Raw genomic sequence first — 23,621 nt, 5'->3', positions numbered from 1 at the left:
TGAATGTAGATGAACTGCTGTTTAATTAAGAGAGGATCATTGGGATAATTAAACTTCCTAAGATGGAACAACTGAGCCCTTGTGATTTACAGGCTGTGCCTTGTGACTTTGTGCAGCGTGCTGGGTGCATGTGTTTGAGTGCCACGAGCATGCAGAGGGCAGGCTGCTCATCCCTGCGTCTGCTCCAGCTCTGCTGCCAACCTGGCTCGTGGGTGAAGGATGGGGGCCTGAGGCTGAAGCCTTGCAAGGCAGAGGAGATACTGGCAGGGACAGGCATCCTGAGGAGTGGGTGGCCCCCTTTTATTAAGAGTACGCTCCTTGATCTACCCAGGACTTGGGGGTGCACTGAGCAGCTCTCTGGGGTTGCTTGGGATGCAAGGTTTTGCCTCACAGCACCCAAGGATTGCCATTAACATGGGAATGGAGGTGGTGGTGAGCATCTGCATCCCTGACCCAGGAGAATTTTCTATAGCTTGGGTAAAATTTGGCTGTGGGGGAGACGGCGCTTTCCTCAGCTCTAAGCTGAAGAATTGCAAACATCATTGGTTTTCATTCCAGTGACCAAAAAGATGTGCCATGCAAGTTAGCTGTGTTGTTTCCCAAATCCCTGGCAAGCCCGTGGATACCACCATTTGAGTTCAGTAAAATAACCCAGGTAGAGGAAAACAGAACAACTTCGAATGGATTGCACTGGCTTGTTCCTGGCAACCTTTCAAAACACTTATTAGAAGAGGTATTTCTACATTTTTAACTACCTGTATAGGAGACGGACCATGAGCTGATTCATACTTTTCTTTCTTTCCACCTAATCTATGCAGACGAATATTATTCTCATCCTTTGTATAAAGTTCTATTAGAAATCAATTCTAGTCAGATAAAATTGTGTTTTTCAAAAGTAAATTTAGTCAGTAGTTTAATATTTTGTACTTAAATAAAACATTGCATAAGGAAATGGAAGGCCAGGATCCCTAAAGCTTCTTCTGCTAGTAAATAAGACTTGACTGAAAATTTCTGTATTTTAAATCCAAAGTACTCATTTAAATGCACTAGTGAGGGAAATGGTTAGACAGATGGATTTTCAGTGTGTGAGGATCAGATTTTTCTGGAGTTCTCAATTTAGCAGATGTACAGATGAAGTCTGTAATAGTGCTGAGCCATGGCAAAGTTGCTGAGTACAGTGCAATTTTTAAAAAACTTATGACTCACTAAGATGAGGGGGAATCTAAGTTAGAACTATGATATTAATATGAAACCTTCAGAAGATGTTTTTTATGGCAGACGCTGGAAATATGTCTTCGGTAACCTTAAAGCAGGCTTCCCCCCCCCACCAAAATTATCTGAGGATTCAAACCATATGATGTTTTGCAGTGGCAGGGAAACCTTAGAACAAACAAAATTGGCACAGCGTACCTTATTTTTGGCATGTTTGCACATAATCAACAGTTCTGAGTTTGCTCTTTCTGCACTCTCGTACCTAACTCCCACTAAATCTTTAGTGCTTAGGGCTAGTGAAGTGGTTTAGCTCCCATTTCAGAGCCTTCAGCATTTTATGTATTTATTTATTTAGTCTTCTCCCGCTGAACGAAACTGTCCCTGCCTAGGCGCCGCGAGTGTCTCTGCGCTGTTTGTCAGCAAGGGACCGCAGTGTTGCGCCCCACGAGACACTGAGCGCGTGGCGACTGCCTTGTTTGACTTGCCTGCGCGGTCGCTGCGCTACCCCGGTCTGTCCAGCTATTTGTAAAGCTCTTCGGTGAGTCCTGGCCAGCGCTTTCTGCATGATGCGCAGCCGGGCTGTGTTTCTCCGGGATAGTTTTAGTGCTGCCCTGCGTGTGCTCACGCTTTGCCCAACAGGGAGCCGAAATTCCTATCAGCGGATCTCCAGGTTTTGCTGAGCAGTCCCTGCAATGGGTAGGAATTATTCTGTGAGAGCTTTTCTGCTCCAGCACTTTTCCACTACTGTGGGAGTAGACCAGGAGGGGTAAAGGAAGCGTCACTGGTTTATTAAGGTGGTGGTTGGAAGATGCAAAGATGCTGTTTTAGTTGATGGGAATAATTACTAAAACATAGCTGTGATTCTTGTGGTTGAGGATCTGTGACTTGATGTGTGACAGTGCGCTCTCTAGTGCACTCCCCCCCGCCCCCGAAGCTAATCACAGCAGCTAAGCTACACCAGGCCAAGACAGAAAGCCGTGCTGTTCTGCAGCTTTTTCAGTACAGCGTATTTCCCCTCACTCTCGATGACCGTTTGGGTAACCTGGGTGCAGTGGAATGTGCTGGGCCGGCTCTGGCAGCGTCTTTGAGGAGGAGACGGGCTCTGTAGCATTTCCAGAGCTCTGCCGTGGTCACCAGCGTAGCGGCTTTTTATTGAAGGTGGGCAGCTACTCCAGCAGCACTGTTGCCCACACAGGTGTAAGCAGGCTTCAAGGACAGGAGGTACGAGCAAGATCCTGAGCCCTTGTCAACAGTGACCTGAGTCAGGAACTACTGAGCTGCAAGTTAGTCTCTTCTGTTGGCTCTTTCGGTCTTGATTCATGGTGAAGAGGGAGAGGAAAGAAGGGCAGGAAAAGGCTGCGAGTCCCTCCCTGCCCCTAGTGCTGGAGAGGAGCTGGTGCATACTGATACTTCCCTGGTGTCCAGCGCCAAAGGTGGCAATTGGGGGCCTTTGGCATAAGCAGCCACAGAAGCTGTCAGCCCTTTAGGCTGCCACGAGATGTTTTTGTGCCCTGGACACTTGGCATTATATAAAACTACAGAGCATGTGCAAGTGCCGCGTTTGGTTTGCACAAACGGTTGATTCGGAGATGGTACAATGTAACAGGGGAGAAGGGAGCTTTCTGTGAAGATACTTGCTCAAGCTAAACAAATGCTACCCTGTGTACTTCACAGCTGAGGCTTAAAATAGAGATAATAAATCAATACATGTGTTGTGTTTTGTTTTTAAACTGGTCTTCAGTCTCCAGATTGGCTTTTAAGTATCTTGTTGCTATGGAGAAAGCACAACTCTGTCTATGCAGTGGGTGCAGAGCAGCATTCCTCGCTGCATGGTGCTCTGCTGCCTTCCATCCTGCAGCTTCTTTTCCCAAAGAAATACTGCTGTTACTGCTATGCTGCCGCTGTGCTGCCGTTTGATCTCGCCTGTATTTGTGACTCTTTGATTTCTCTCCCTCCCCCCTTTCACTCTTGCCCTTTACGAATGCTTTCCTACCATCTCTGATCTCTTCTTTATCTCCTCTCTCTCTCTCTCTCTCTCTCTCTCTCTCTCTCTCTCTCTCTCTCTCTCTCTCTCTCTCTCTCTCTCTCTCTCTCTCTCTCTCAGTGAGGACTTGCTTCATTTCCAAATGGAAATGAGACTGTTAGCAAAGCCTTATCTTCTCTCTCCCGGATGCTTTCTTTTCTGTATTTCTGGTCAGTGAGAGATACTAGATTTGCAGGAGGCAGTATTTTGCTACCAATACATTCTTTTTTTCTTCTTTTTCTTAGTTGGTTAGAATAGAAGAGCCTAGGATTTTGATACTATATATGCAGCAGAGACAAAAGGTGTTTTCAGAGATGGCAGCAACATTGTGTGTGTCCTGGTGAGTCCTCACTGCAGCAGGGAAGGTTCAGCACATGCCAAGGGCTGTACATGTCTATTACTCATAGAGCTGTTACATGTCGCTTTTCATTTCAGGTTCAGTCCCCACCGATGCAGCCTGCAGTGCAGGTTGCTCACAGGTCATCTCTCCAAAGATGAGATGATGTCTGCTTGGGGAGCGAAGAGGAAAGCCAGCACAAAGTCATGGCTGGGAATACAAATGTTTGGACCAAGGTACCACACTGTCTGTGAGTGTCAAGGAGAGCAGCAGGTTGCTTCAGTGCTACAGTGTCATAGTTCTACAGCAGTGTCAGATTTGTTTCTAGGGCTGAATTACCGAATACTTATGTTTGTACTCTTCTCTTTCTCTGCTGCTGCTATCTGCGATTTTTCCTCGTTAGGAAAAGGGAATGTTTTTGTAATTGATGACACACAAATGAGCAGGGAAAACTTGGAACGAATAAAGCAAATGCTGTGAAAGCAAAGTCACCTCTTTCTTATACTGGTTGTTGCTTGATGGTTAGGGGCTGTTCCAGTTACTTTGAAAGGGCTCAGCTCCCACTGGGTCTCCAAAGTGAACAGGCTGTTTTTTCAAGGCCATCTGCTGAGCTTCTGGTTGCTGTTCATTTCTGGAGACCTCTTAAGTGTAAAGCTCTTGTGGTCTACTTATTCATCAGTGAGGATGACATGTGCATACAGGATTGACTCTGATTTTTCTCTTAATTTCCCTTTGATTTTCAATATTAAATTGAATCTGTCTCTGTTTCTGAATTATCTCTGATTTCCTGCAGTGTGAAGAAAGCCTGCTCAATCTCTTGCTGTTTCTCTTAGCTGATATTATGTTGTTAAGCTTCTCTTTGCTCATTGTCAGTTCTGTGCGTGTCTGTCTCCAGCCAACGAGATCTAATTGGGGAGGTGCTGTGGCTGCCCTGATCCTTCAGTGCCTATATTTGTCTGCATCTACTTGGGTTGCCTTAACCTGTTTTGGATTTTTCCATCTCAGGTTATGTTTCCGTGTGACCTCTTGTTGCCACAAAAGCAGTTTTGAGATCAAGGCTAGGATTTAGCTTAGAAAGGCAAAGTAGGAGAACATCAGCAATGCCTGGAGGGTAGACCCAGTGCGCAAGATGCTGAAGGGTGTCTCGTGGCACCCAGAAGTTCTCTGGAGAGACACAGTTCAACTCTGTCCTGGCACCCTATCAAACCAGCCTGTGTGTCAGTCTGAATCACAGAGTTTTCCTAGCTACTTCAGTTAAAAAATGGATGCTGATTTCCTCACAGTCAACTCTCTGCTGTTACTCGGTTATGCTCTACCAATGGGCCTTAGGAAAGCAGGGCAAGACAGTGTCTAGTACTCCTGGCAGGAGTCCTTTTGACACTACCACCAGAAAAATTACATTAGTGCTGTTCTGATGCAACCTGTAGGTCACAGTAAATTCAGACTGCAAGAGCTGTCTGCTAAAGTGGTCTGTTTAGGAACTGAGAGCTCAATGAGCAAAATGTAAAACTTGGCAGAAAAATCTTTGAGGCTTTTTCAGGATTATCTGCTTATGTCACCATGCCGACACTTGTGCAAGTTGCTGGGCTACTTTTTGTAAGGGCGGGGGGGAATCAAAGTTCTCATTACTGAAACCTTCATCCTTAGTAAACCCTCAAAGAGCAGAGGGTGCCACACAGGGCTTTGTGCGAGGATGGAAAGGGAGGGGGAAAGAGGAAAGCCTCTCCATTCAGCTGGCAAATAGGAGCTGCTAGAAGAGGAATTGTATGCCTAGGAAAACTTTTGTTCTACATTTCTGAGTGGATTTATATGCTCCAGAACTAGTGTTAGAAAAGAGGTGTGTGTTTATATGTAGCGTAAAAATTGGTGTATATTGCTGTATTTCTGTAAAAACAGAAATGTGCTTGTCTGCTAATGGAAACGCTACATTGTCTCTGCTGGCAAGATGAGCCCAATCGTGAGTCTGAAGGTCGTTAGGCCCTCTTGTTCCTGGAAAACAAATTGGCATGATGAGATTTCCAACTAAAAGCCTAAAATGTCACAAATATGCAGATGTGAAGATTTGCTAGTTTCTTGTAAGTTGAGTAAGATGCTACACCAAGGAATTATGATTTGATAAATCCACAATTTCATTTAAAGCTATAAATATTTATGCATACTTACATACCTTTGCACATGGAGGAGCAAGTAGGGTGCATGTCTTTTGAACTTGTTCCTTTTCTTATTTGAGATGACAGAAGTTTTTGTTACAGCATTTGTTGTGTGCAGCCCCAGGTCCTTTGCTCGCATCTATGTGGCCATATATCCATTTGTAAAAATGGATATAAATTTACTGAACTATTGCATAACAGGGAAATGATTCATTGCAATACCTTGAACACTAATTCATTGTGTTTGAGAAGAGCCTCAGGGACAGCATGGGCTGACGAGTAGCTGCTGGGGACAGCAGCTGATTTCTCTGCAGCTGTGGTTTTTTTTTTTGTTTGTTTGTTTTTTGTTTTTCTTCTTCTTTTTGTGGGGTGGGGGGTGTATTTGGTGGCTAGGATGTCGGCCTGCTCTGCGAGCATGCCTGAAAGCCCTTGGAATGGATTTGGTGCTACCTTTTGAAACTGTCAGTATAAATGAGCACTGCTTGAGGAAGAACGTTGCCATGTCTGCAAGTAGGATGGCATCTTTCTGCCCATTGAATAGGGCCAACCTTGAGTAGCAGCAGTTTCGTCATCAGTTGGGAGAAGCAGGGGAAGGGCAATTTAAGGATGACTTTTTTTTTTCTTTTCTTGCTGATAATGTTGAGACTGTAACCTGCTGACTTGGCGCTTAGCAGGCTTGGTGTCTCAGCCCTTGGTCTCTGTGTCAGCAGGATGTTTAATGTGACAGTGCTTTTCGCAGTATGAGCTGCCGACTTCAGGGAATACCAAGCAGATGGCGACTATGTGAAAACACGTGTAAGTGGCTGACACTGTAGATCTCGTTTTTCCCAGTTGTAGCACTGTTCAGACTATAGCTAATGCAATTCTTAGGGACAGTGTCAGCATGAAGGATTTTTCCCTTATGAAGGAAAGAAGGGAGGGGTGAAAAAAACCCAAAACTGAAAACCTAAGCACCTTGAGGTCTCCTGGTTGTGCTGCCCTGAGCTATAGTCTAGGCTTTCTTTCACTGCGTGTACCAGATTCTTATTATTGCATTTCCTTCTGTCTAATTTGACCCTTTAGGCTCTCTGTTTTGTTCATTTCCTGCTCACTTGCCAAATCTCCCAGTTTGCCAGGTCTGCCAAATTCTGTCCCAACATTAGGGAAGGCAAGATAACACAGCAGAGTAACTTCCTTGGTGGAACTAGATGGTATGGCACTATTGCAAAATTCTAGCAGTAAATGTATAGTGGCATAAAACCAAAACTTTGGAGGTAAAAATGATGCAAGTAATCACAATACTTGGCTGAGGGTACCGAATGTATATAAATGAAAGAATTTGCTGTTTCTTACACTTTCAACTAAGGGCAAAGGAAATGACAGTACAGTGTCTCTTCAGGATCATTTGAAAGCTGCACTGTGTGGTTGGATTTCTCTTTGGCAATTTTATCTTACTCAAGTGGCTGAGATCTGTCAAATTCCAATAGACAGAAACAGAAGCTAATTTCAAAGTGGATCGTCTACCTTCTTCTGAGACAGATCTGAGAATACATTAACCTTCTGACGCTTGTTCTTATATCAGTATATCTCTAGCTTGTGGGAATTTAAATATTAAAGTATAATGTCTGAATCATAGCAACCCTGCAGTGTCCAATGAGAAGGCTAATCTGCCTGGTTCATACAGTACGTTTTACTCTATCTGCAGAAATTATGAGCTTAAAAAAACCCTGAAAACCCAATGCTGTTGGGAAATGATAGTTCGGGAACTGGCTAGTACATAGGATTTTATTTATTTTTTTTGCAGAGTCACACTGGGCAAGAAAGAGGATTTCTTGTTGCTGAAAAGTGCTAGAGGAAGGAAAGCAAGATCCTAAACTTGGAATAATGGAAAATTTATTCAGCAAACAGTAAGCTGCTTCAGATTGCCAGTTTTATCCCAGAGTTTGTGTCCAGTGCCTGGTGCAAAGTGTATCCTGGTGGGTGGCAGCTCAGTAATGTGAAGGCAAAGGGGTAGGAGTAAGCACTTGGGCAGAGGATTGAACCAGGTGATCTCCAGAGGTCCAGCCTAAATTATTCTGTGTCCTGAGGCTGTTCCTGACTGGGAACCATAAAAGTTCTGAACAAAAGCTTGAATGTAAAATACAGACACTGAGAAAAGAACAGTGAAGCCACTGTCTGGCTTCTAGGCAGTAGAAGCCATAGGAAATAGCTGAAGTATCATGACTCAAAGGAAGTCTTTGTGAGGAGGCACTGTGCTTCAAATGTCCCTGTGTCATTGGCTGTTTTCCATAAGAAATGAGCTGTTTGTCTCTCAAATCTTCTGGTGAAAGCTGGAACTAACTCTGTTGCTATTTTTTCATCTATTTTATGATTCATAACTATGACTGACACTGAGGAGAGAGATGCCTGGATGGAAGGATATTTGAAAATAGTTTGATAGCCAGCGCAGATGCGTGGGGAACAGCCAGGCCCTTAAAAACTAGAGGGGTAAAATGCTGTCCTATTAACCTCTGCGCCAGGGGGAACTGTAACATTGAGAACCTGTTTTATATGGCCAAAGGGGTAAATTAGTTAAATTTGTTTAGCAAAATGCATGGAAATCTGGTTGCATTTTCCCCTGCAGAACCAAAACTGGATAATGATAGCTTTCAGGTTCTTTGTGTAGTTGAAGAAAGAACAGCATGTGTGCTGTGTGTGAGCCTTTCCAGACAGCTTGTGACTGTCCTGACTGGTTGTCCCCAATAAAAGATATCTCTTAAGAGAAGGTGGATAAATAATGCCAGTGTTGTATGACAGGAGTCTTCTAATGTGAGTAAATATAATCTGTTTAGCTGTGAGCAAATGAATCCTTTTAATTATCACAATGATGGGTATCTTGAAGGAAGAAAGATGCATTGAAAGTGGAAGCAATTGGAAAATATTATAGCTTTTAAAAAATTAAGATTTTGTTGCCTTTTTGTGCACTGTTAGAAAATGCTGACTTTTCAGTGATATATAAAAAATAGCACTATTTAGGATGAAAAATCAAAACAATTTTAGTTCCTTTGGGTTTTTTGGATGAAAATATTCCATCAAGAACCAAATGTTTTCTCTGAAGAATTTTAATGGAACACATTTTTGTAAGCCTCTGTTAAATAACACTTATAAATCATCCTAAATCAGTGTTCATCTGATACTGTATGTTCTGTTATAAAACAAAATAGAACTTCAAAACTGATTTCTGAATGTACTGAGCATTTCCAAGGTAGGCACAGTGCAGTTACTTTGGAAATGTTGGTCCTAAAAGGTTTTGAATTTTCCAAGTATTCTCTCTTAAAAAGTGGAAATACCCACATCTCCTTGACCATCTTTGGGTTCAGTTGTAAGCTGCTTCTTTTACTAAATATACACAATATCTGCACAGTGGGATCCTGATTTTGAGGAGGGCTGTGCCTGCAATTATTACATGTTTATCAGTTATAAAGCTAAAGCTAGGGAAAGGAAATGGGAATATCATTCCTCTTTGAGGAAATCAATGCATTTCAAGTTTAATTAAAAGTTTGCAGGCACCTTAAATGTCTTTTGCAGCTGAACAGAAGCTCAGTGTCAGGGTTCTTAAAAAAAAAAAAAAAAAAAAAAAAAAAAAAAAAAGTAAAACTTGGAGATACCAACAGATAGGGTGGCCACCATGTTCTTGAATATGCTGCATGCTCTGGGAGAGAAGTGTGGAAAATTGTCTGTACCCCACAACTCTGGAGCTGAAACCAGTGAAGTGCATATCCTTGTAAAGGAAACATTGTTCCTCTTGTCACTCCTATCTCTTCTGATATCTGCATTTCTAATATTCTGGGTCAAGATTTCTGAGTGCAGTAAAGATTCATAGGAGATTGGTATGGGAGTTTGCTTTCTTCCTGCTACAATAAGCCACTGAAGTTCTTCTGCCAGGAATACTGAAGCAGAGAGAACTATTGTATACATCAATGGAAACTAATTGAAATTTAAAAAAGAATCATTTATGATGTATGACTATACAGCAAATGCATTATGTATCTGTTGTTCACAGTATGGATTTCTTTTCAGATTTGTTTTGCAGTTTTGTGATCTAGAATGCAGAACTTTTTAACTTTTTACTAGCATACGAGATATTCACCACATTATTAGTTGTTTATAAAGAATAAGTTTATTAATAGATTAATAAATAGGGTTAAAGTCTTGCTTACTAATTTCTCCCCCCCCCCCCCCCCCCCCCCCGAGTAGAATAACAAATAGATATACTGACATAGTTAACTGTTCACATAATTTATGGCTGCACATTTGGGCCTAATTCTCTGCTGTTATAATGATGGAACATGTGGAGTTTTGGCAGCAAATAAGTTGTCCTGTTTTCTCTTTTGGTGTCTGGAAATGCATTTTTACTTCAGCAACCTTAGGATTTTGGAAGACCTGTCTGTAAGTAAATGGAAATAGCAAGATGTTTAGAGGAGTTGGTGGCTGATGACTGCAGTACTTGGGATAACTGTTGCATTCTTAAGGGGCATATCCTGGCTGCTAGCCTTTAAGCTGGAAACAACTGAAGAATTAATTTCTTTTTTTTCTTCTTTTCCTTTTTCTATGTTTTTTGAGGGACAACACATCAATTAAACTAAAAAGCATATTTCTACAAGCACAAGATTTTTCAGTTGGAAAGCTGGTATCCTATTGCTGGGTGGAATAATCATGTTAAGTAGCCAAACTAGATTAGTGCATGGTGACAGTTTTTGTTTGTGCATGAATTCATTCTTGATGTTGTGGGGATGATTGGATGTAGAGATAACAGAGCTTGACAGAGTCTGAACCAAAATTTGAGTGTCAAACAGGAGGTGGAAATTCGCTTTATTCTAATCATTGGTTAAAATTTTATTAGCAGCCTTTAAAGATACTGGTGGGGCAGCTCTTCAGGGATGAGCAACCTAAGCAGTTGCCTTCTTGTTTCCATAGCAACGTGGCATTTTCATCCTTTCAAGGCAGCCTAGCTTGCATTATGTACTGCAAGGGTATTAGATTCAGAAGAGCTATATTAACAGTTCACTAGCTCTCCCTAAACCTTGCTGTGAAATATTACTGTTTTGGGTGATCATGAAAATAAAAAAGTGGCTGGGATTGATTGCTGTGCTTTTTTAGAAACATAAAGAATTGCAGCACTGCTGAAAATGGGAAATCATTGACAGCCAGAGTGATGTGTTTTGGGCTGATTCATCAACTGCAAAACTGGCTATTCCTATGACTACCTTAACCCACATGATCAATAAGGTCAAGATTTTAGTAGGACTAGTTCTCAGTCCAGTGACTGTGGTTAAAATCTTTGCAAGTACTTTTAGTTTATGTTGTTTGTAGAGTTGTGGGAGAGAACTGCAGTAATGTAGTAAAGGGTAAGGCTATAAACAGTGACCATCAACAAGGACCAGTTTTCCAGTATTCTGGATCTTGGCCTTGGAAACATGTTTAGTGGCGTTCTCAAGCTCAACACAAGCAATTTGGTAGTTTTCCAGCATACTTGAGGATATCTCAGATTACGGCATATCCAGATTTTGCTGCTAGCTCAACACTGGTTTACTGGATTTGGAATGCCAAAGTTGTCTGTCAATTCATAGATATTTAAGACTGGGACAGAAAATCTCAATATTGTTTTCACGTAGGTCTTAACTGCTGTGGACAAAGGAAACTCCATTTATAAACATAACGTGGATGAAGAGAATATCTTTTAGAAAGGCGCACCTTTTCTTGCCCACAAGAGATAAATAATTCAGTATATCACTGTGCAAATGTTCATTACTTTATATAAAAAAGTGTGCACCTTGTTTTTTCTCTCCATTTGTGTAGTTTCAGTTTTCAAGTGCTGAATCTTTGTCAAATACAGCAATATGTTAGTGTCATCCAATCTGATTGCATGCTTATTTTCTATTTTGACATTGTGAAGGCTTAAGTTACTGTTTAAACTGTGAATTTTAAAATGCTATTTTAATGTTACCACTATGCTGTAAGAGAAAGTAAATTACCACAGGGGAAGTATTTAAGCAGCACGTAAAGATGCAGATCTCCACAATACCTTCCTCTGGCCTTCAGAATGTTTCATTTTCTGCTCCTCTATTTGTATAAATTTTTCCAGGAGGATATGTGAGGCATGTCAGGGACCGTCAGTAAAAATGGAGAGCTTTCTCAGGAGTTGTTGCTATAGTTACCTGGTGCAGCTCGCAGCCTCCTGTGCGGGAAGTAAACCACCTGCAGTTCCGTAAAATCCCTCGTCGGCGGAACGGGATAGAAAGACAACACTGGTTTGCAGATACGGAGCAAATTCTAGGTTGTTCTGATCTCCTTGCAGATAGTTTTCTCTGTCTTCCTGCAGAGGACTGCAAGGGAGAGAAAAGAAAGGGGACAAAGGAAATTTCTAGGGGAAAAAAAGATGCTGGCTGCAGAAGCTGAAGATAAGAAACAAGCACCAAAATGAACTAAAAAGAGTATCTGTTCGTAGCATATCTCAGCTCTGGGAAAAGAAGTGTTCAGCTGCCTGGTAGAGCCCACTACACCTTGCCCCGGTGCAGGTGGGAAGGTGGCATTCATGGGGTGCCGCGGCGCTCAGCCCTATCCTCAGGGCCGTGTAGCAGGACTGCTGCCATGAGCACTGTTGGCTCTTTGGTACCACTCTCTTGATAGTCTCATGTGTGTTCAGGAATCCTAAAATCATGCTTAACATGGCTTTCTGTACTGAGCTTACTTAAATGAAAACTGCTTTTACTAAGATATTATTTTCTTTTGTCTTTCCTATGTGGCTGTTCATTTAAGGGTTTAGCATGAATAACTGTTACAAACCATAGACTTAAAATCTTCCCTGAGATGGACAAATGTCCCTGTTTTATAGATGAGGAAACAAAAACATGGATGAGCATTTTTCTATGTAATCAGTCTGTAAAGCAGCCCTACAAAAGGCATCTTTACCTTCATGATTTCCTTTCTTCAGGGTTTTTGATGACTGAATAAAGTAGGACAGGTTTATTTCATATCAGTTGCCACGTGAGAAAGGACAGCTCAGTAAGTGCATGATGTCTTATCTTTAAATTTGAACATTCATTTTTCAAGTATGTTCTAAATACACGGATGAGCCAAGCTTCCGGACCCCAGAAGCACCTTCACTGCAGAGCTTTTATTCATTTTTTTCTTAAAGTTTCAGACCTCTAGAGCCATATGAATCTCATCCCATGGATGGTAAAAATGGATGGTACAGGAAGCAGAGGGAGACATTCCCTGGCCTAAAGAGATAATAATACTAATAGCAGAAGTAGTCAAGCTGGGATGGCGAAGTGCAGCAGCAGCAGAGGAGGCGAGTGGCCCAGGATCTGCACAGCTTTGCCTCGGCTGGTGGTACAGGCAGTGCTGGGGTCTAGTTCCCCGTGTCTGCTGCCTGTCATGCCAGTTTGTGCCGTTCCTCTGGAGGTGGAGGGTGATCACTCTGGAGTGCAAGAAGGAGGATTGTGTTTGTGCTTTTTGAGGGGTAATTCTGCCTCTGTAATGAGAGAGTTTAGAGTCATGGTGTGAAGAGGGGCAAAGCCTTGGAAAAGGAAAACAATAGCTGAAAATGAAGGAATTAGTTGAGTCAGGTTTTTGCACTCAAGTACCGGCAACCCCTTTTCTTGTGGCTACTTTTGCTTGTTTTAAGGAGAAGCAATTGATCTCCTTGCCACTTCCGTTAAGGTTTGTTGTCACTACAAAATTAAATCCTGTTGAGACCTCTGATTACTAGTTGCGGAAGCAGCTTTAAACCTATCTTTGCAATTAGCCTGAAGGAGGACTGGCTACATCATAACAGGGGTCTTGGTGTCTTTGGAAAACGAAAGTTTGTAAAGCACCTCAGGTTGAGTAGTTAAGATAAGATTTGTGTGCTCTAGCTTTAGTTATGCCTGAGCTAGTCAGGTATCTATAGGCAATGGAGAGATGGTTAAAAGTGTGTTCTAATGATATTTCTGACTTAAAGTTATTTGCCATAGATGAGATGAGTCCCACTCTTAAAAGTACCCATTTCCCTCTTGAGTGTGGAATGACTTATCTTCCTAGGTAAAGGATTTGTGTGTACATGTGTGCATTATGCACTATAGTTGTTTTGGAGTCAGACAAGTTGAATCTCGCTTCCAGGAACTTAGATACTCCAAGTCAATAGTGATCATTTGCAGGGAGATGAGTACAGAAAAATTAATCATTACGTTGTGTTGCTACTAACACAACGTCCAAAAGCCTCGAGTCTGTTGAGCAGAACGTTTGCAGCAGGTAACCAGAATGATGGGGTGAGAGAAAAGCAGGTAACAAAGTTGTGGCGAACGGACAGTACATCCTTCAATCTCTGTTTCAGACTTGATTATCTCACTTGACTCTTGAAAGCTGTTTTTTTACAGTTCGAGCTTAACTCTCCCTGGCAGCAGCCAAGATGTTAGCTGCTACATGCATATATCAACATAGATGCTACGTACGTCTCCTCTATTTACCTATGTTGTTAATTAATTATGTATTTATTAATTATATATGTATATTCTATATAATACATGTGTGTATGTGTACATACAAATATTTTGGGTGTGAATCCAGAGAGAATACAAATATCAAGTGCAGTATTACAAGTTGCATCGTAACTTTTTTTACTTTTTTTTTTATGATAAATTGATAAAGACAGTGTGTAACTGTGGTCTTACTAGAATGCTGGGGCCTAGTTAGTTCTCATATTTGCATTATTTTTTCAGTTAAGATTGTGGTCTTTTGATACCTTTATGTATCAAATTTATTTTGAGAGCTCTAAAATGCAGGCATTCATCATCAAAAAAAAAAAAAAAAAAAAGATACTCGTTTGGAGTGTCATTTGTGTTTAAATGATTTGGTAACATGAGGCATTTTTGTTAAGACCTATTCTACTAAGTCACTTGGACACTTGAAAAGTCACATTTTGTTTTTCATATCCCAGTGTAGATTTAAGAAGCCTGTGAAGTCAAGAGACTTTGTTTCCCTGTGAATAGAGACAGATATGTTAGTAAGTGATCTTGAAGAGTACAGCTCTCCTGGCTCTACTGCATAAGAAATGTTTTCATTACTAGTATTCGGGAAGTTTTAAGTTATCGCAAGACCTCTGACTCTGCACAGTCAAGAGAAAAACAGCTTTAAAGTTACTTTGACCAACATTGTCCAACTTAATTATCTTCATGTTTGGTTGTTCTGTTTTCCAGCAGTTTAGAGAATAAATTCGGCTTCTGTCTAATTCAAACTGCAGGTTAGTCAGAACTACTTGGTATAGCATTCATTGATACCTTTATATTTATTTAATAAGTATATGTAGTGTTCACATGCTTTTCTTAGTGCAAGCTGAAGCTTGCTGTTTCACTAGAAGTTTTGACTGATTTGATATTAGCCTTTTACGCCATTTTCTCTGTAATATTAACTAACTTAAAAGCCTTTCATGCTATTATTATTTCTTTGTGAATGATAATAAATATTCGTTAGTGCCTAAATGTCGTCTGAGACTTTAACTAATTTCTTCTGCCTAGTTTGCTATCTGTAGCCGGTCTTGCTCTCTTATTAGCCTTGTGCTAACTCTAACATAAGAAGGAAGAAACTGCCTTTCTGTGTGGACATGGAAAAGAACAGAAGGGCCAACACATGGAGGAGACTTTGTATTCCAGTGTCTCTGCTTTCTCCAAAGGAAAAACAAAGTTCTTGAATCATTAGTTTGGTCAAATGTTCTCTTAGTAGAAGGAGTTAATGTTTTATTCTAAAGAATATTTTAGTATTGCAAATCTCTGGCTGATGTATTCCTTCCAAAAGGGTGCCAGATACTACTGTCTTCGTTCCAGCTCGTTTCCTCTCCTCCCTGAGGTTATGCAGAGGATCAGATGGCGCAGCGCCAAGTGGCGTCTCAGGGACCCAGCTTGCCTTCTCCGTTCTGGTCCTCTGACCTTCTGGAGCTGGCACTGACTCTCTGAATCCCTCTGCCCATCAGCTGTCCTTCCTGTCATTGCGCCAAAGACAGATTTTACTTTCCAATCCGAAGTCCCTGCATCTGATGCACGAATGCTGTTTCACTATGGCATTTATGCCAGAGACCAGAAAAATCTACTGGAGCAGAAACTTTTCAGAGAACCTCTCTCTCTAGTGTTAACTGTAGGAGGTTTATGTCTCATGACACTCTTGTGCGTTCCTTCTTTCAAAGACTGACACAGTGCATTCAGAAATGCACAGAAATTCAGAATTTAAGAGCCATTTATACTGATGGAGCCAAACTATTGAGATAATCCCAATGCCATAGAGGAGATGGTTCCTTTTCGCTAGTTACATCAACTCGCAGTAGTGCCTGAGTGACCACCTGTACATGGCATCCCAGTTCTGCTGATGTTTCTTCCCCCATCTCCCTCACTTTGGGGGAAGGCCAGGCAGGAGTGGTGGGAAGGAGAAGCCTGAGGACTTCTGATCCACAGGCAGTGCCTCGAGGAGAGCTGCAGAGTGAGAAACCTCGCTGCAGCTTGAGTTCTTGCAAGTCACTTCCTGCCCAAATGGCCTGGGAGTTGGAGAAGGTGCGTTTTACACACACAGTCATGCTCTGCTCCACTTCAGGCCAAGGCTCTTCTGCCCTCTGAATTGCTCGAAATGCTTGGTTTTTTGCCAGCTCAATAATGAAATTCAACAACTTTTTTACAATGGGAATTACAGGACTGAAATTAAATAGTTTATTAGATAAAAGTATATGGGAATACTGTAAAATTTATCCATACATACTATAAAAAGATAAAAGTAAGCAATGCCTTATCTCTTACCTGGAAATCTCTTTTCTACACCAGAAAAATAAGTCTGTCAAAATCAGTGTTGTTTTATGCTTGTAACAGATATCCTTCCTTTGCTTAATATCAACAAGCAATTCCACTGTGCTTCACTCAGTGGTCATATGTGATTTTTGAACTGACGTTTGGAAAAACAGACCCAGTCCTACCTTCTGGGTCTCTCATTTTGAAGCTGTCTGCTTTGATTTTCTTCCTGAACATTTTTAGTTCTTACAGAACAATGCTGATTTTTTAATCATATCTGACGTAGCTTATTCTCCCACCACTACTTTTATATCCAGTGTTGGCTATCTGCCTATTTTTTCCAGAACATTTACTAAAATATGATATAATACTTCAAAAGTACAGCTTAAAAAAATAAAAGCTTCTATTCTGAAGCTCCTGATCTACTGGACTATTGGTTATCTGGGAATAGGAGAAATTTGCTTGTCATCTCTGGCAAACCTTATCTTGTTCGTTACTTTGCATAATTTGCTTGACTGAACGATATGGCTGAAGTCTCCAATCTTTTTGTAACCCGTAAGAAATGGGAAGAGACCAAAACGTTTGGATTCTTCCCTGTAGCAGATCCTGAAAATGCTCCCTGAAATCAGAGAAGTGGCTGAGCTGTGTAGACGAGATTGATTGTAGTGGTATTTCTTTCTTCTATTTTCTTTTACTTTTTTTTGGGGGGGGGGAGAACGACAAGTGTTTTTCTTCAGTAATTATATGCAGTTTCTCTTGCAATCGAACATTAATGCAAGCAAAGCCCTGTAGAGCCAATCTCGGGTAAAAGACTGTGCTGCCTCTTTGAACAAACTTCACTTGTTTTTGTTGCACATGCTTGAAGTAAAGCTCTTCGAGATCTTTTTGAAGTCTGAATTGTGGGGTTTTTTGCATGCTTTCATTTTTCTTATGACTGTCAACTAACTCCCTATTTTCTTCTTTGAAAGGAATGTTGTTAGTTCACAGGACAGTGTTACTTGATGTAGAGGGGAATACTGGTTTTAGAAGGCAGTAGTATTAATGTGGGAAGCTTGTCATTTACATTTGTTCTTCCTCTTGGTACTCAGATGACCCAAAATTTGCACCTGACTAGGTCCTGAATTATCCCATTTAGCCCCCACCGCAGTGCTGAGTATAAGGACCTTTATTTTGAAGGCACAGAAGTGGAGGCAGATAAGACATATGACCTAGAGGAGTTTATTAGAGACGGGTGCTTGCACTACAGTGCGATATGGTGTAAGCGCACTTAGACCAGGTACAAGTAGGCTAACGCTAGTACAAAGGCTGCAGCACAGAGGAAATTTAATCAGCAAATCCTGCCCAAAACCAGAGCAAGTTCATCCCGAGCTTACTTCTACCATGGCTGTGGTGTGGCTTGTATCAAGCTAGCTAGTTGAAAGCTGTCAGCGTTATGTGCAGCTACTATTGCGCAGTCACTGTTAAAAGTGCTCTGTGACTTGTACAGGATCTGTAATGTAATCCTTTGCCTTATGCTAACATTACAACTTGAAATTCTGTTGCAGTGATGCTCCCTAATGACTTTACTGCCGAGTTGCGGCTGTTTGTGTTCTGAGGCAACTGTGGCATAGCTATGGGAAAGTCTGCTGGTTTGAGCGGTAAGAAGAATACTGAGAAACTCAGTCAAGGGACTGCTACTTTTCTCTTTGCACTTCAGGCTCTTTAGCTAGTGACCCCTGGAGTTCACGCAACACTACTTTGTTAGGCATAGAAAACATCCTCATTTGTTTGATACCAACAAGCAGATTTTTTAGGCTTCACTCAACAGTCACATACAATCATATCACGTTGTCTCAAAGCTTGACCAAAATGCAGCATTGCAACTGGTGATAGAAAAGGAAAGGGAGACAATCCAAACTAAAGCCCATATAAGCCTAAAGCTATTTTACAGTAGTTTTTCATATGGAAGGCTGACACATTTCACTTTTCAGTTCTGTGTTATGCTGATTATACGTTCTCATGCAGAAAAGGACATCTTCAGAAACAAGCCCCAGAATAAAACAGAGAACACTTTTTCATTCAGTACAAACAGTCATTCAGGGAAGAGAATATTCTTCAGATCAGAAGAAATTGTAGGCAAATGTGGCCATGTGATATCTTTTTACCTTCAGTATTTTTTATACACTGCTAAAGGTTGACAGCCGTATATAGCCTGGATTGCATGATTACCTTTAAAACTATGTCCATATAAATAGACTAATGTATGATAGAAGGAGTTGCTTTATAAAACCTATTAGTTACCAAAGCATTTTCAAAATACTCTTTTCCTAGCTCTTCCTCCTTCAGAAGAGAATTGCTGAGAGATGCCACTAGGCTCTTGTTTGGTGCTGCTTGTCTTGCCACCTGTACACTGTCCCGCTCTGCGCTTTGCATGATGCTAGCTGAAAACCACAGGTAGCTGTGGTGCGGTTGGAGGAGTTTGTCAGATTCTTGATCTGTGTTCATCACTGAACCTTTTATCATCTGGTACCTTTCCTGCATGTGTGCTGAAGATGACCTTCACTTCTAGACTTGGAGGTAACATTCTGGGTCATCATGAATCATACCTCTCCCCTCGTGTTCTTTGTATAATCATTTACATCAGTTTAAGTGTTTATAAACCTGGTGTGGTACTTTGTAGCAAATACATGGGTGCAAATGGCCATGGGATGATACGGGAAAAACACTTGCACAACTCATTGTAGATATACTTTGGCTCTTTTATTTCCCATGGACAACCTCTTCCTGAGCACTTGGTAAAAAGTATTTTCTGTATGTTCTGTTTCACGTCCTACAGGAATGGCCCTGGGGTGGCAGTCTCTGTCTCCATCTCTGTGACGAGATCATGATGGTCTATCCCTGGTCACACAAAGGAAAACAGTGACACATTGAATCCATGTCATTTTGAGAGGCAGGGCTGAGAGCTCAGTGAATGAAAGTCACTTTCTGCTGTACCCAATATTCTGATGGAGCATGCAGTAGTGTCACATTGAAAGCCATAGGACAAATCTCTTTTAATAACTAATTTTTAACAGATATTTTTGTCCTGTATTTCAGAGAGCAAAATTTAAACATTTCCTGTCTTTTACAGATGCAAAAACCAAGCCTTTTTAAACACTTAACCCTCTCTGCAGTGCAGCTGGTTCGTGGATGATACAACCCTCATGTGCTGTCAGGGGCTATACTATACATTCTCTCTTGCACCAAGTCGTGAGCTCAGGTTTTGTTTTGTGTTGAGTTAGAGGTATTTTCCTCTTGGGAAGGAATTGAAATGTTTGAGTCATACCAAAAGGAGAACCCTATGCAGCACCCATGAACTTTACTCTTAGTGAATGCAATTTGTGTTTGCTTTTGAAAATGGCAAAATGAAACAGTTAATCCCCGGAGTAGGTATTCTCTCCTTGCTACCTACACAAAGCAGAGCAAACATCTCACTCCTCGAGAACTTCAGTTTTGCCACAGAAACTGTAAGAGTGCAGCAGCCCAAGGAATCTGTAGTTGCTCGCAAGTGTGTTGGTTTTGAATCTTAGAATATAGTTTTGTGAACTTCATATTTTTGACAGTTTCCAAAATGACACTATGTAACTGAGAAGGAAAATAAAATCTATTGGAAACTAGCCTGAATAATAACAAACCCTGGCTTTTTGATGTAATGTGGAATGATGTTTTGAAATAGATGTATGGCAATTTGTGCAGTGACCCAGTCAGCTCCTGCCTTGAAATGCCCTGTGAGAAAGGTACAAAATTTCTATTCTTACCGTATATTAGCAAAGACACAACTGCCTCTAATGAATGGGCTCAGTTATTTGCCTAATACTTAAAAACATGCTTTAAAAACCAGTGCTGTGTGTGAGACCACAAAACGCCTTTTTTTTTTTTTTTTTTTTTGGTAAGTGTTAGCCTTACTGTAACTTTCCCTGGTTGCTCTGACAAGTGTTAGTTTTTGTCTCCATTGCTGTGTTTTGGGTTGCATCCCCAAATTTAGTTTACAGGCCATGCCAGACGTGGCACACTGCCCTTCGTTGTTCTCTGGGAAATTATTTTACCATAAGCAGAATGCTTCTTTCTGCTTCCCCTTTTGTAACTCTCAGCTATTTGTATGCTACAGTAATAAGGATAGAACAGATTAGATGTACTACTCCACAGTACTCCAGATACCAGTTCATAGGCCATACTGGTTATTTTGTACACTCCAGTTGGTTTTCTGTTAGGGTAGCTATTAATTAGGTATTTCTGACAGTTGGCCTAGAGACCCTGATCCTGAAGGCTCTGCTGTATTACACAAGTATAAATAGAGAGAAGGTCATATCAACAAGACATTGCTTCTGCTGTGAAAAAACAATTCATGTGTGGTTTTAGGTTAGAAGACCAAGTTGGAGAAGTCCGTGCTCTTCAGACTCCATGCCTTTGTTATGAGGAGCTGTTTGAAGGCCATTGGCAGTTCTCATCTGGGATCAGGATAAAGCACAGCTGCAGGAACTGCAGTCAGGCAGTTTTCACTTGGGTAAAACTGGTGCTGGCAGGGTGGAAATTAGTGCTCCAGGACCCTTGTATGGGGAGAGAGCTGCTAATGATGTAAAGATGGAGTAAGGACGCACTATGCTATGGCTAACTTTGAAACCAGCTTTCCTTTGCACTGTGGCTTTGTGTTTAGTATCCAGATATGTGTGTTTTCCTTATCTGTATTTTGTTTGTTAGCCTTGCAATGCCTGTGCTTTTTATCTAGCTCAAAGACTTGTTACATTCTCTGAAAAGTCAGATCCAGGTTTCTGAAGTTGATGGGCCTGAGCTGCTTCAGCAGCAATTGAAAGAGCTACCTAGAGTACAAGACAACTTGTTCCTTGAAAATGTGGGTGTAAACATAGCTCTATAATAAAGTTAGTATTATGCAAGTGAATTTTTTCTTTTTAAGATTTCAGTTTTAAGCCCCAGGCTGTGATGTCTTAGACACAAACTGTTTCTAGTCCAAAACTAGGTTGCAGTGATGTTTGAAGTTTCCTTGTGTTACTGAGCTTTGTTTGCTCTACCTTGAGATTGATTTGTAAGGATGTGATTTATCCTATCTATCTTCAGCTATCTAAAAATCATCTGGTCTCCTTGTAGAATCAGGGGAATGAGATAGATTTGGTTTTGATATTGGTGCGTAGATGAGATGAATTGCCTGCGGGAGAGATGTAGATACCTCTGTTGACTATTGAGGAAGTTCAGAGAATAATCACCTTAGCTAAGCTGCCTAATTTCTGGATGGCTGAAGTTAAATGCAGTGAATTGCACCCAAAGCTTCTTAGTTTCTCATATTCATTTGTCTCGTCTGAAGAGCAAAGTGCTCAGCGATGAGGAGTGGCTCCGAAACCTCCAGGTTCCCCCAAATTCTGCCCTTGGAAGGCAGTATTATACGACTTTAAATAGAAGTATTTTTTTGCCGCTTAATCAACCTGTGGATTTCATTTGTCATTTGAGTACCCTTCAAGAAAAGCCTAGGCCCCTTCTTGCTTTGTATGAGAAAAACAGATGGGTTTGTAAAAGTGGTTATTATTTTTTTTTTTTTTTTGTATGAGGCTTGTTAGATTTCAAACACAAGCAAATGGAACTCAGTATCAGGGATGTTTTTATGTTTACTTGTTTTGTATATTTAATTTTGGGAGCAGAGGAATTTGGGAAAAAGCCTGGATAGTCTTACTCTAGACTTTAATTACTGTGCCAAGTGAAGTTCCCTTGGGTTTTTACTGGGTTGTCATGCTAATTCTGTGGTTTTATTTGAGTATTTATGCTTTAAAAAGGAAAAGGTGAATGTGATGTGTTATCCCTTTATATAAAGGTTGCTTCATTTCACCCACTGACACAGAGCAACTTTCTCCTTCTTTCCCTACACTGCCACATACACAGAATCATCAGATTTTACAGCAGACTGCAATGCTTCTTTTAAATTCAATTAAAAGCAATTTGTGGCTGTATTAATACACATCAGTCTAATGGTCTTTCATCCTAGGAAGGTCTGGCACAGACATAAAAATTGAATTTTTTTTCCTGAAAGCAGGTAGGACTTTTGGGGCTGTGTTAAGGTTTTTACCAGCAGTAAACTGTGAATAGGAAAAATGAAAAAGAAAACAAGAAAAGGGTGGGGGGGAAGGGATAGGTCAAAAGAAAAGGGCTTCCTTTGTCCAGAGACTAGCTGTGAATTCACCTCAGTGAAGGCCTCTCTTTGCCTCCTGTGTCCTTTCTTTGTAGGTGCTTCATCATCTCACAAGATTTCTGTTCATATATCTACTTGTCCCTTCCTGGCCAGGGTCCCCACAGTCATTTTGCCCAACCATCCCACAAATTTCTTTAATACGATGCTCCAGAAAAGAAGATCTATAATTTTTCTGCAACTACTATTTTCTCTGAAACCCGTCCGGGATCTGGTCTCTTCTTTGTACAGACTTTTCTCAAACTGTTCTTTAGGCAGATGTGGTACTGCACGCCTTTTCTCTTCGCAGCAGTAACGCTCTCCCCTTTGGCTTTCCTGACATCTGACTTAGTGTGGCTGAGATCGTTGTTGTGACCTATCAGCTGCCCTTCCTTCCCTTCACATCTCTGCCTGGCTCTGCAGTGGGGTGCTTGGCCTTTTGTAAAAGACCGTTCACAAACCAGAGTAACTGTTTAAACTTTTTTTTTCCCCCTCCAGATTTTACTCAGCCCATTTCAGGAAACTTAAGAGCTCACTGGAATCACGTACAAAGATCTCTCTGGCCCTTCTACGTGCTGGGACAAATAAAGGCTGTAAAAGACGCAGTGATTCTTTCTTTGAAAGATGTTCTTGTCTGGTTTTCCCTGTTTGTAATTTTTTCTGCGATCTTTTCTCAAAAGTTGCTCAACTAGATATATTATCAGTTTGAGAGGCTAATATCCTACCGTTTGGTTTCTTTAGATATTTATTATACCATTAATACTCCATCTAGCAGTTTGTAATTCAAGTTGACCAAAAACTTGCTGATTTCCTCTCTTGTTCTGATGGGACAGGATTAAAAAAAAAATAAAAAAAATCTTCAGTCAGATGAAGTAGTGAGTCTCCATACAAACAGATTAACTCGCTGCATTTAGTTGTACTAATTGCTAATGATCTACTAACCAAA

General features: G+C 41.0%; 1 protein-coding gene across 3 annotated transcripts in view; it reads left to right on the top strand.

The window, feature by feature from the left end:
* Window positions 1-23,621, top strand: part of SERGEF (secretion regulating guanine nucleotide exchange factor) — a 147,580-nt gene that overhangs the window by 119,670 nt on the left and 4,289 nt on the right. Inside the window, exon 11 of one of the 3 annotated variants that reach the window (XR_009958504.1) lies at window positions 7,506-7,608. The exons of the other annotated variants lie outside the window; for them this stretch is intronic. The gene's annotated coding sequence lies outside the window, so the exon portion shown is untranslated. The remainder of the gene's footprint in view (window positions 1-7,505; window positions 7,609-23,621) is intronic. 3 annotated transcript variants of the gene reach the window in all.

Source organism: Rhea pennata, chromosome 5 (genome assembly GCF_028389875.1).
Source record: "Rhea pennata isolate bPtePen1 chromosome 5, bPtePen1.pri, whole genome shotgun sequence".
Lineage (NCBI taxonomy): Eukaryota > Metazoa > Chordata > Aves > Rheiformes > Rheidae > Rhea > Rhea pennata.
This window is presented reverse-complemented; position numbering and strand designations above follow the sequence as displayed.